The 12894-nt window shown below is 43.6% G+C and overlaps 1 pseudogene; it reads right to left on the bottom strand.

Annotated features, from left to right (window-relative positions):
* Positions 1-10387: 10387 nt before the first annotated feature.
* On the bottom strand, positions 10388-10505 carry LOC126164150 (5S ribosomal RNA; annotated as a pseudogene).
* Between the last annotated feature and the right edge of the window lie 2389 nt (positions 10506-12894).

Raw genomic sequence — 12894 nt, 5'->3', positions numbered from 1 at the left:
TCGACTCGATGGGCAATGAATCCACACCCTTCAGTGCAGATGCATATTTACGTTCGACCTCCAGCAGGAATCTAAAATTAGCAAGCATGGGGCACATGGACGGGGACTGCAGATAGGTGAACGCAACTACCTAGTAAGCGGAAGATCCTGGGTTCGAGTCCTGGTACGCCAATAAAGTCCCGATGCAGCTGATATCAATAGTTCTTCCGTTTCCTTTCCTTTTCTCCCCTCCATCTACAGTTTACAAAATATTTAGAGCTTTCACATAAAAAATTCGGAGGCATTACGTTTCGGCACACCCTCGTACATCCGTACGGTACACCTCCAGACGTGGGTTCCTTTTCAAAACTTTATCTACTACTTATTCTCCACAACTCCTAGAAGCCTCTTAAAAGATTGTTAAATACCACGTATGTACCTATATTTGAGAGCCGTAATGAATCCCGAGTGGGGTGGCTCTGTGGCAAGCGAACTACACTCGCATTCGGGAGGACGACTGTTTAAATCCCCATCCGGCCATCCAGATTTAGGTTTTCTGAGACTCTCCTAAGTGGCTCCGGTCGAATGGCGGGATCGTTTCCTTAAAAAGGGCACTGCTGATTTTCTTCCCCATCCTTTCGTAACCCGGACTTGGGCTCTGTCCCAAATGACCGCACTGTCCAAGGAACGTTAAGCTTTTAATATTCCCTCTTCCTTCCTTCCGTAACGAAAATTATCAACAGTGCTCATGGCTTATCACAATACGTAGATTGTTCAAATTTTACATGTCGTTTGCAAGGCCTTGTCAAGTTCCGGTGCCTTCTCATCCACAACTATTATGTTTGTACAAGGTGAACCCGAACAATATCGGCAAAACTTCCGAAGTTTTTCACGGATCTTTTCCGATTATTTTGGTACAAGGGACCCCTGGACTCTGGTTTTGGAAACTGTGTAACAGTGTAACCAATATGTGGGAATTACTTTACTGTAATGTCATATGCAAACCAAATCAGTATAATTCGCAGATATGGGTTAATGACATGCTAAAACAGCAATGAAGGTCCTTACATAACTTCTGATTCTATGGTGACGAATCTTTGATTTCGAAATGCACATTGGTTAGTAAATACGTTACTGAAAAGATAGTTGCCTGATTTTATTCTTTCCAAACTTCTTCTTAATTATTATACAGGTTGTTGAAAAGCTTCCTTACTTTGAGAGGTGGCAGAATGGAACAAAACGACAAAAAAATCTAGCGAGCATGGGCTCTAAAATTTATACCTTAAAAACTATAAGCACTTGTTCATCTTCGCTACTGTGAAACACGTCTGTTCTACTGCTATTACGAACGACCTACAGAATGCAGCAAACGAATGGGAGCACATTCCTTCGCTATTTTCCTTGGATGCAGTAAGAATCTGTTTGTGTTGTTACCTTAAACAGTAGTCACAGTTCTGGGCAAGAGCAGCGCATATATGACTTTTAATGGAAACAGGCGTGTTATGGTAAGTTTGTGAAATGATTTTACATTTTCGTTTTATCTTTAAACTTACCAGCCTATTATTCCACATAGGAAGTGCCAGAGGTGATCTTCTGTTGCGGCCTGGCAAATGTCAAACCGCTGAGCCCGTGATGAAAAGCAGCCAGAAAGCAGGGAACCATCTGCACAATTATTGAGCCTTTTTCCAGCGACTAGCACACTGGTTCCGTAGCTCCAACAATGGTGGATCGTGGCAGACCTCACATTGTTCGTATTCTTGTTGTGGAGTAGCGAGTATCGGCAGCGAGAGGAATAAGATCCTGGAGCTTGCGCACGTGGAATTTTAGCATCTATCAGATTAAGTCATATTCTAGTCTGGGCGATCCAGCATGAACAGTTGCTATACCATATGATGTACGCCGTGTCCAAGCCCTTCGCCCGCAACAGCAGCCTACCACAATGCAGCTCTGCCAATGGCTATGGCAAAGATGTGGCGAAGACACACTTTCCACAACAAAGACACTGTTCACAGACGAGGTTGGTTTCACGCGAAATGGGATTGTCAATTTTCATAACCGAAATGTATGGTCTGATGCAAATCTATCTATAGTTTAATAATCAAGGCATTAGCTCTAGTTTTTAGTTAAAGTATGCTCCGAAATTATTGGCGATAGCTTAATACGACATTACGTAATACTAAACAGGTTGACTGGTGCAAGATACCGTCAGTTCCTGTCAAACAACTTGTCTGACCTGCTCGAGGGGGTACCATTCTAACAACAGCTGGAGATGTGGTTTATGCATGATGGAGCACCATGTTCGAGAACACCACACACGGACATTCAATGGGCAATAGATTGTTGCGGGAGGTCTAGAATGTTGGGCAGCCCGTTCCCCCGATTTTAATGTTTGGATTTTTGGTTGTGGGAGCACTTCAAATCTTTGTGAAGAATACGTTAATAATGTACAAACACTACAGGACGCGTCATCATTGCATATCCGTGAAAAACCTGGAGTTTTTTTTTTTTTTTTTTAGAGAGTGCTTAATTCTCCAAAGATCGAACAGAAGCATGCTTTCCTATGAATGGTCACAATGTTGTACACGTCTCTCAGGCATAGCTTCCAAGTGCAGGTCGTAGTATGTAAAAGCAAGCAGATTACATTAGAAGCTATGTTGTTTCAGAGTAACAGAATAATGTGTTCTCATTTGCTTACTGCATTTTGTAGGCCGTTCGTAATAGCAAAGAACCTGCAGTAGAAGAAATGAGTTTCACAGTAGCGCAGATGAACAAGTGCTTATAGTGTTGTTACCGGATTCGACTTTTTACTAAAATCTATTTAATAACAAGAAGAAGAGAAGCCTAGAAATTAAGACGCAACGATCAAATATATCAAAGTAAAGAAAAAATAACATTAACGGTAAGGAAAGGAAGACTGATATGTTTTGGGTGTTCTGCCAGGTTGCATGACAACAGGATGACAAAATATAACTTAAAGTATCTCTGGAAAAAGAAATTAGCAACAAGCTGGATCCCATAAGTTAAAACAGATTTAGAAATACACCAAGCTTCAACCGCCGTGTGACTGTACTAATCTACACTCCTGGAAATTGAAATAAGAACACCGTGAATTCATTGTCCCAGGAAGGGGAAACTTTATTGACACATTCCTGGGGTCAGATACATCACATGATCACACTGACAGAACCACAGGCACATAGACACAGGCAACAGAGCATGCACAATGTCGGCACTAGTACAGTGTATATCCACCTTTCGCAGCAATGCAGGCTGCTATTCTCCCATGGAGACGATCGTAGAGATGCTGGATGTAGTCCTGTGGAACGGCTTGCCATGCCATTTCCACCTGGCGCCTCAGTTGGACCAGCGTTCGTGCTGGACGTGCAGACCACGTGAGACGACGCTTCATCCAGTCCCAAACATGCTCAATGGGGGACAGATCCGGAGATCTTGCTGGCCAGGGTAGTTGACTTACACCTTCTAGAGCACGTTGGGTGGCACGGGATACATGCGGACGTGCATTGTCCTGTTGGAACAGCAAGTTCCCTTGCCGGTCTAGGAATGGTAGAACGATGGGTTCGATGACAGTTTGGATGTACCGTGCACTATTCAGTGTCCCCTCGACGATCACCAGTGGTGTACGGCCAGTGTAGGAGATCGCTCCCCACACCATGATGCCGGGTGTTGGCCCTGTGTGCCTCGGTCGTATGCAGTCCTGATTGTGGCGCTCACCTGCACGGCGCCAAACACGCATACGACCATCATTGGCACCAAGGCAGAAGCGACTCTCATCGCTGAAGACGACACGTCTCCATTCGTCCCTCCATTCACGCCTGTCGCGACACCACTGGAGGCGGGCTGCACGATGTTGGGGCGTGAGCGGAAGACGGCCTAACGGTGTGCGGGACCGTAGCCCAGCTTCATGGAGACGGTTGCGAATGGTCCTCGCCGATACCCCAGGAGCAACAGTGTCCCTAATTTGCTGGGAAGTGGCGGTGCGGTCCCCTACGGCACTGCGTAGGATCCTACGGTCTTGGCGTGCATCCGTGCGTCGCTGCGGTCCGGTCCCAGGTCGACGGGCACGTGCACCTTCCGCCGACCACTGGCGACAACATCGATGTACTGTGGAGACCTCACGCCCCACGCGTTGAGCAATTCGGCGGTACGTCCACCCGGCCTCCCCCATGCCCACTATACGCCCTTGCTCAAAGTCCGTCAACTGCACATACGGTTCACGTCCACGCTGTCGCGGCATGCTACCAGTGTTAAAGACTGCGATGGAGCTCCGTATGCCACGGCAAACTGGCTGACACTGACGGCGGCGATGCACAAATGCTGCGCAGCTAGCGCCATTCGACGGCCAACACCGCGGTTCCTGGTGTGTCCGCTGTGCCGTGCGTGTGATCATTGCTTGTACAGCCCTCTCGCAGTGTCCGGAGCAAGTATGGTGGGTCTGACACATCGGTGTCAATGTGTTCTTTTTTCCATTTCCAGGAGTGTAGTTGTAACTGGTTGGTTACGTAAACAACTAGTTACAATCGTAATAGTGCAGGTACATGGCAGATGGAGTACTATGACGTGAATGTTTGGAGTGCAGTTAGTATATAATGATGAATGTATGGAAGCTTACTAATGCATAGTTACTGGGCTGGCATAATGATATACTAATGACACACAGATATAATATATGTTGCACATGTTCGCAGAGAGCGGACTGTCATTGGTGGACAGGAAGAATCATCTGTAGCCAAGATCACATGGTGGTTTTATTTTATTTCACAACTAGATCTTCAAAAAATTCTTATTAACATGCATACATTCCACCAACACAATGAGAACACTTTCCACTTACAGGTAACTACACCATGGTGGCTTGTGGAAAGCGTTATCATTATATTGGTGGCATTTATGCATAATCATAAGAATTTTCCGAAGATCCCATGATGACAGGAAAATTCTGTCGAAACCGGTTAGAATAAAAATAACAAACAAACTTGTCTGCATAAGTTGTTTAATTCAGTAGCTGAGGATGTTAGTCACACCGACTTTCCAGCAATACACCATAGCATCATTTACCAAAAATCTTAAGGTAGGTACCCAAATATCAGAAAGTTACACAGGTCACACAAATAGACAAGAAAGGCAGTAGGAGTAATCTACTAAATTACAGGTCCATAACGTCAACGTCGCATTGCAGCAGGATTTTGGAACATGTATTGTGTTCGAACATTATGAACTACCTCGAATGGAATGGTCTATTGACACATAGCCAACAGGGATATAGAAAATATCGTTCTTGTGAAACATGACTAGATCTTCATTCATACGAATTGTTGAGTGCTATCGACGAGGGATATCAAATTGATTCTGTATCTCTAGATTCCCATATGGCTTTTGACACCGTACTTCATAAGCAGCTTGTAACCAAATTGAGTACTTAAGGAATATCGTCTAAGTTATGCGACTGGATTCGTGATGTCCTGTCAGAGAGGTCGCAATTCGTAGTAATCAACGGAAAGTCATAGAGTAAAACAGAAGTGATTACTAGTGTTCGCCAAGGAAGTGTTATAGGCTCCCCTGGTGTTCCTCATGTATATACACGATTTAGGAGCAATCTGAGCAGGTGTTTTTGGTTGTTTGCAGATGGGGTTGGGTTGTGTTGAGGGAGAAGACCAAACAGCGAGGTCATCGGTCTCATCGAATTAGGGAAGGATGGGGAAGGACGTCGGCCGTGCCCTTTCAAAGGAACCATCCCGGCATTTGCCTGGAGCGATTCAGGGAAATCACGGAAAACCTAAGTCAGGATGGCCGGACGTGGGCTTGAACCGTCGACCTCCCGAATGCGAGTCCAGTTTGCTAGCCACTGCGCCACCTCGCTTGGTATTTGCAGATGATGCTGTCGTTTATCGTCTAGTAAGATCATCAGAAGATCAAAACTAATTGCAAAACGATTTAGATAAGATATCTATATGGTGCGAAAATTGGCAACTGGTCCTAAATAATGAAAAGTGTGAGGTCACCCACATGAGTGCTAAAAGTAATCCGTTAAACTTAACTTCGGTTACATGATAAATCACTCAGATCTAAAGATCGTAAATTCAACTAAATGTCTAGGAATTACAATTACGAACAACTTAAATTGGAAAGAACATACAGAAAATGCTGCGGGGAAGGTGAACCAAAGACTACGTTTAATTGGCAGAACACGTAGATCTAACACTTAGTAGATCTACATCTATATCTACATGGATATTCTGTAACTCACATTTAAGTGTCTGGCAAAACCACCTACACAATTCTCTATTATTCCAATTTCTTACAGCCCGCGAGAGATGGAACGGTTCTACTATAGCGACTGTCCTCTTTTGGAGTTCTGCTGCGCAGTTTGGGATCCTTGCCAGACACGGTTGGCGGAGTGATCGAGAAAGTTCGAAGAAGGGCAGCATATTTTGTTTAATCGAGAAACAGGAGAGAGAGTGTCACGGACATGATACAGAATTTGGGGTGGAAATAATTGACACGGAATAATAGAGAATTAGTGTGAAGAAGGTTCGATGAACCCTCTGCCAGGCACTTAAGTGTGATTTGCAGAGTATCGATGCAGATGTATATGTAGATACATTACGCTGAATATGCCGTCACGTATGGAAAGCACTTCATTCAGCACTGGGTGAAAGAATGGCTCGTTGATGTAATATCTCTTTATATTCTACTAATTGTCCCTGCACAATTCTATGAGTGAATTACGTTTCCTACTTGACCATCTATATAGTCGCAGAATCGATGCGCAAAGTAGTACAGTACTGTTACTATTCCATGAGCGCATAATTACTCTTTGTAATATTCTCTCTTGTGTGTTGAGGGGACTTCTAGGATCTTCTCCGTGACGAATAGCCGCATTGAATAATTGTAATTTTGCTATCGAGATTACTGGAAGAAAGAGATTGAAAATTAATTGTATGCTACTCAAGAAAATATATACTGAACATTTACATCAAAGGTGTGTAAGGAATTTCATTATATATGTATTCTCTAATTGGAAATTTGCACGGAGGTGTCGTTTCGTTGGTAATCAGAAGGGAATTTCCAATGAATTGGAAACGAACCTGAAATTATTAGATCCAAGAGCTCCATTATTTCATCGGATAATTAAACTCTATCAAAGCAAACTTTCCGCTTGGTCTGAGGTTTCCCGACTGACTACACAACGCAAGAAAACCAAGACATTTTATTTACACAGGATTGCAGATCGCTTCGAATCATCGAGACTGCGGACAAGGAGAGTCATCGTCCGATTCTGATTAAACAAGTAAAGCTTAATTATAATTTTTTTTGAGCGACTGTGATACGGCTGCTTATGAATGAGATCATTAATAAAATACTAATAACTAACTTTCCTCCTCATCAGTAACCAGTATAAACACAATATTGATTGAACTTATGTTGACAACGCTGATGTGATGTTACGCGGTAAAAATGATTACGAAACTAAGGAGACTTCGAACCATATCCTCGCTTACTTCAACCCTGGGTTCACTTACACATGTTAATAACAGCGATTGCTTTATGAAATGACAAGTGTTATTTTCATAGTGTGTGTTGAAAATGCAGAAAACAAAATCCTTATTTACACATCGTCGAGAGTATCCTCTGAGTCTGACTCTGAACAGTAATATAAAGCAACAACTAGTTTATCTTACCCCTTTTCTGAGTGAGCTGTTGAAGTATCAGTGACAAAGTGTGCTTTTCGTGTAATCCCTACCCACTGTCAACAGACCTTTGGTCAGCTGAGCGCCGCAGCACTCGCCACAGTGCAGCGTATTTCACGGATAATAAGAGACTAACACCACAGCATAAAAGGGATAGCTTACGATCGGTAGCACCTGACCTTCAGCGGACTCGGCTTTGGATATAAACGATGAAGAGCGCACAAAGGCCGCACCGGCGATGTATACGGGAGGAGGGGATCGCGACCGCCACCTTTCTTCATCGCAGTGCAGAGTTACGGCGGCCCCTACATTGGCCAGCAATTGAGAGCTTCCGGTGAATAGGCCATCTGTGTGGAGGCCTAGGGACGGCCGCAGAGCAGCCACGCTCATTGTCGTCGTATGGAGTCTGACTGCCACTAACTTTCGCCGCGCTCCATAAGAGAATCCTGATAGGGGACGACACCCTTCCTCCATTCACGCTCATACGCCCAATAGTACTGAAGCATTCTGGAACTCATATCTTAAATCAGCATCAATTAACGTAAAAGTAAACTGTCGGCACAGTGGAAGAAAAAAGAATCTTTCAAGAATCGCAGACTAATACCTTCCTAATCTCTGTCATCCTCTTAGACAGCTCAGATTTCATGTATATTTTACGGGGTCGTCCAGTAAGTAAGTTTACTTATTTTATTTCACTACAAAATAAACCGTGCCCGTGACACGTGAGGACTGGCTAGTTCCACTGGTAAATGTTGACAACGCTCACACCGGCTTACCATGTCTATTGGAATACCTTCCCAGTATACTGATAGGATGCAGTTACCACTAAAGACAGTGTCTGCTTGTGAGCTGCGCTCTTTCATTCGCTTTCTTTTATTTTTTATTTTGTTTATTTATTTATTTTCGCAGCAGAACGACTATATGTTGTCGATATCGATCGGGAGTTAACCTTTCTCTATGCAGAAAGCTGTTCAGAGTAACCAAATGGGGATGAGACATGGGTATATTATTCGACCCCTGAGACAAAACTTCAGAGCATGGTGTGGAAGAAACCAACGAAAGTGCCACAAAAAAGACAAAGGTCACACATTAGGCAGAAAAAGTTATGTTAACCATCTTTTGGGACTGTCATGGGGGGTTACTCGTTCAGTATCTGCCTCGCAAAACCACAGTTGATGCAGAGAGGTACTGTAATGTCTTGAGAAACATTCGAGCTACCAGCAAAAGAAAGACTTTTGTCTCAAAGCCGGCCACTGTGACCGAGCAGTTCTAGGCGCTTCAGTCTGTAACCGCGCGACCGCTACGGTTGCAGGTTCGACTCCTGACTCGGGCATGGATGTGTGTGTTGTACTTAGGTTAGTTAGGTTTAAGTAGTTCTAAGTTCTAGGGGACTGATGACCTCAGACGTTAAGTCCCATAGTGCTCAGAGCCTTTTGAACCTTTTTTTTTTTTTTTTTTTTTTTTTTCCTCGCAAAGTCGTCTTCCTTCATGGAAATGCTCTCCCTCTTGCTGTTCGGACGGCCCAGGCGGAGATCGGAGGAGTCAACTGGGAAGTGTTCCCGTCTACTGCACATTCACCGCATCTTGACCCAAGTTATCTTCACGTGTTCCCTCAACTCAAAGGTCATCTTGGAGGTAAGCGCTTCAACACCGAAGATGAAGCCATATCAACGGTAAATTGCTGGTTACGAACAGAGGATCCGATCTGCTATAGCACTGGTTTGGAAAAACTATTTTTACGTTACCAAAAGTGATTGGAAAATCATGGCGACTATGTAGAAAAGTAACAAAAGCATTGTACAATATAAGTAAAAATATTTAAGAAAATAAATTGTGCGTAATGTTTGTTATGAAATAGAAAATCTTACTTACTGAGCATTCCTCTTATGAACGCTATCAGTATTTCGTTGTTTTTCAATTTTTTTATATTTCTGATACGTATTCCCATGCAAAAGCTTAATAATCAGGGCTTCCAAGATCATTGAAGGATTTTTGTCATGACCTGGTAAACCAGTCGCACCGGGGTGAGGGTATATAATATCGACAAATTACTACTTCTCTGCGGCCGTTATAATTTTCCCGTTTCTCAAAGCACTGAAAATTTTTTGTGGTAAGGGTACTGGCGAGAGGAATATACAGGGTGTAACGGGTATTAGTGCAGATGTTTCTGCTGGTGACTGAGAAAAGTGTATTGAAAAACATTACATCAGTATTTACGTCATTTGCAGCCTAATAATTACAGCTATTACAAGTCGTATGTTCCTAGGCTGGGTAGTACCCCCAAGTACATGTGGCAAGAGCAAGTCATGTAAGGTCTTTGGACTCGTGGGCGCAAAACGGATAATCTATACTTCCAGGCGTCGTTCACTTCGCGGCCTCGGTACGGTCATGCAGAAGAAATCAAGTCGTAAAGTTTGTGTTTGTGGGAAGAATGTTCGAGGGAGGGAAAAAACAACCACCACACTGATCTGTGTACGTATTAAAACTAAACTGCGTCCGAACATGCCTTGGAAGCACCAACGGGACCGACCGGCCGCCATGTCATCCTCAGCCCACAGCCGTCACTGGATGCGGATATGGAGGGTCATGTGGTCAGCACACTGCTCTTCCGGCAGTATGTCAGTTTACGAGACCGGAGCCGCAACTTCTCAATCATGTAGCTCCTCAGTTTGCCTCACAAGGGCTGAGTGCACCCTGCTTGTCAACAGCGCTCGGCAGACCGGATGGTCACCCATCCAAGTTCTAGCCCAGCCCGACAGCGCTTAACTTCGGTGATCTGACGGGAACCAGTGTTACCACTGCGGCAAGGCCGTTGGCCGTGTACATATTAAGGTACCACATATATAAGTATCTGCACTTATTCCAATTACGCCGTTTATGAGGGGCTACATAGCGATGGGCGATGGTGACCCCCTGCCTCCGACTCTCGCCCTCTGCCCTAGAAATAAATCTTCCTAATTCACATCTTGGAACGCCAACCAAGCAGATGTACAAATTTAGGTCCAGTTTGAAGAAAGCCAGCACACGAAACGGATACTGAATGGGAGCAAGTGAACGTAGAGCCAATTGTCGTGAAATTTCAGAATGATGCGTCATTCACCACGAAACTAACATGACTTTGTATTCATGCCAGTTCTGCGAGTGAAGACTTCGTTTTCGCGGGACCTATGATGTGTCGCCACGCGCAATTCTATCAGTTTTTCACGCAGTTTCAGCACCGTTTGTGAGGCGAGATTTTTGTGATTGGCAAGACAGGTCGGACGCAGCCAAAGTCGAGTGGGATCAGCAGCATGCAACTGGAGCTCCGATAATCTGATTGAATTAAGTTTCAGCTGTGTGATTCGCGGCGTATAAATGTAACCGTAGTTTACTACACATTTAATTCTCGTTGCTGCGATTTAGTTTTCCGATTAACTTCCGTAACTTGTAGCCTCCCCACATAATTATTTTTTAAATTAGAAACCATGAACCAAGCGTAATCTCCGCACAAAATTGATAATTAAATGAATTTTATATATTGTAACCTCTGAACAAAATTGGCTCCAATTTATAGTCTCCGTGCTGAAATGCATTCACATTTAATGTACCAACAAAGTTCTTTTCTCTTTTAATGTTAAGTTCGAAACAGAAAAATTCCTAAACACCAAAATAATAAAAAAAATTCAGTATCCTGGTAAATTTTATGACGACAGCAGCGCTGCGCCTCGGCCCTGTATTCTGAATTTTAAAAAAAGGAAAAATTCTTACCTCAACAAAAACTGAGAATATATCTGCTCTTACGTAAAAACTTTTCGGCACAGCTTCGTGCAGTGCTGGGCTATAATTTTTTTTTGATTCTTGGAAGGAATGATCTTGCATTGGAAATATTCTTTAAATTGAAATGAATGCTTTTCTTTAAAAAATTACTTTATATTATAAAAATTATTATTGGGGCATTTTTTTAAAAAGAAATTAATGACAGTTAATATACATTACTAGATATGCGCAAGGCTGCTTCTTTACCTTCTACAATAATACTCATCCTCCAGAGTCCCGACCAGAGCAGACTGCCGACACGCGCAGGCACGCGCCGACTACTGTCGACTACTGCAGACTACTGAAGACTGCTGCCGACTAGCGACAAGCAACAAATAACTACATACTACTCTCTGGTCAGAGACTCTGCCATGCCTCGCCCATCGCCGGCAACGCACACGACTTACAAACGTATAATTTTTTTAGTAAAACGTCATTGCGCGTGTGAGAAATGGCTAAGTTCATTCCGTTGTCATGTTTCTGATCGATGTGTGTGACGATTAAAACAACTTGATACGCATGAAATTGCTGAAGGTGGTTCACATGCCGATTCCAGGGAAGAGGTTTTGCCCAAATTCAACATTAGCGTTATTCGTTTCACATTTGGCAGGACATGGTGATGTCAGTAAACTTGATTCGTGCTGGCTCCTTTCGTCAAGTTTAAGGATGTTCAAAATGTTATTGCGCGAGCTTGTCTTGTAGTATTCTACCCTTGGTTTTCCTTTTTCCTGCATTACGAACTAAATGATGCTGAAGTGCACTTGGCAGCCACTGTATAAATATCATTTACGATAGTTAAGGTGATTTTAAGTGTATCTCCTTGTAGAATTTATAGCGCACCATATACAGGGTGTTACAAAAAGGTACGGCTAAACTTTCAGGAAACATTCCTCACATCAAAGAAAGAAAATATGTTATGTGGACAAGTGTCCGGAAACGCTTACTTTCCATGTTAGAGCTCATTTTATTACTTCTCTTCAAATCATATTAATCATGGAATGGAAACACACAGCAACAGAACGTACCAGTGTGACTTCAAACACTTTGTTACAGGAAATGTTCAAAATGTCCTCCGTTAGCGAGGATACATGCATCCACCCACCGTTGCATGGACTCCCTGATGCGCTGATGCAGCCCTGGAGAATTGCGTGTTGTATCACAGCCGTCCACAATACGAGAACGAAGAGTCTCTACATTTGGTACCGGGGTTGCGTAGACAAGAGCTTTCAAATGCCCCGATAAATGAAAGTCAAGAGGGTTGGGGTCAAGAGAGCGTGGAGGCCATGGAACTGGTCCTCCTCTACCAATCCATCGGTCACCGAATCTGTTGTTGAGAAGCGTACGAACACTTCGACTGAAATGTGCAGGAGCTCCATCGTGCATGAACGGCATGTTGTGTCGTACTTGTAAA

Source organism: Schistocerca cancellata, chromosome 2, assembly GCF_023864275.1.
Source record: "Schistocerca cancellata isolate TAMUIC-IGC-003103 chromosome 2, iqSchCanc2.1, whole genome shotgun sequence".
NCBI lineage: Eukaryota > Metazoa > Arthropoda > Insecta > Orthoptera > Acrididae > Schistocerca > Schistocerca cancellata.
Note: the sequence above shows the minus strand (reverse complement) of the source record. Positions and strands in the feature narration are given on the sequence as shown.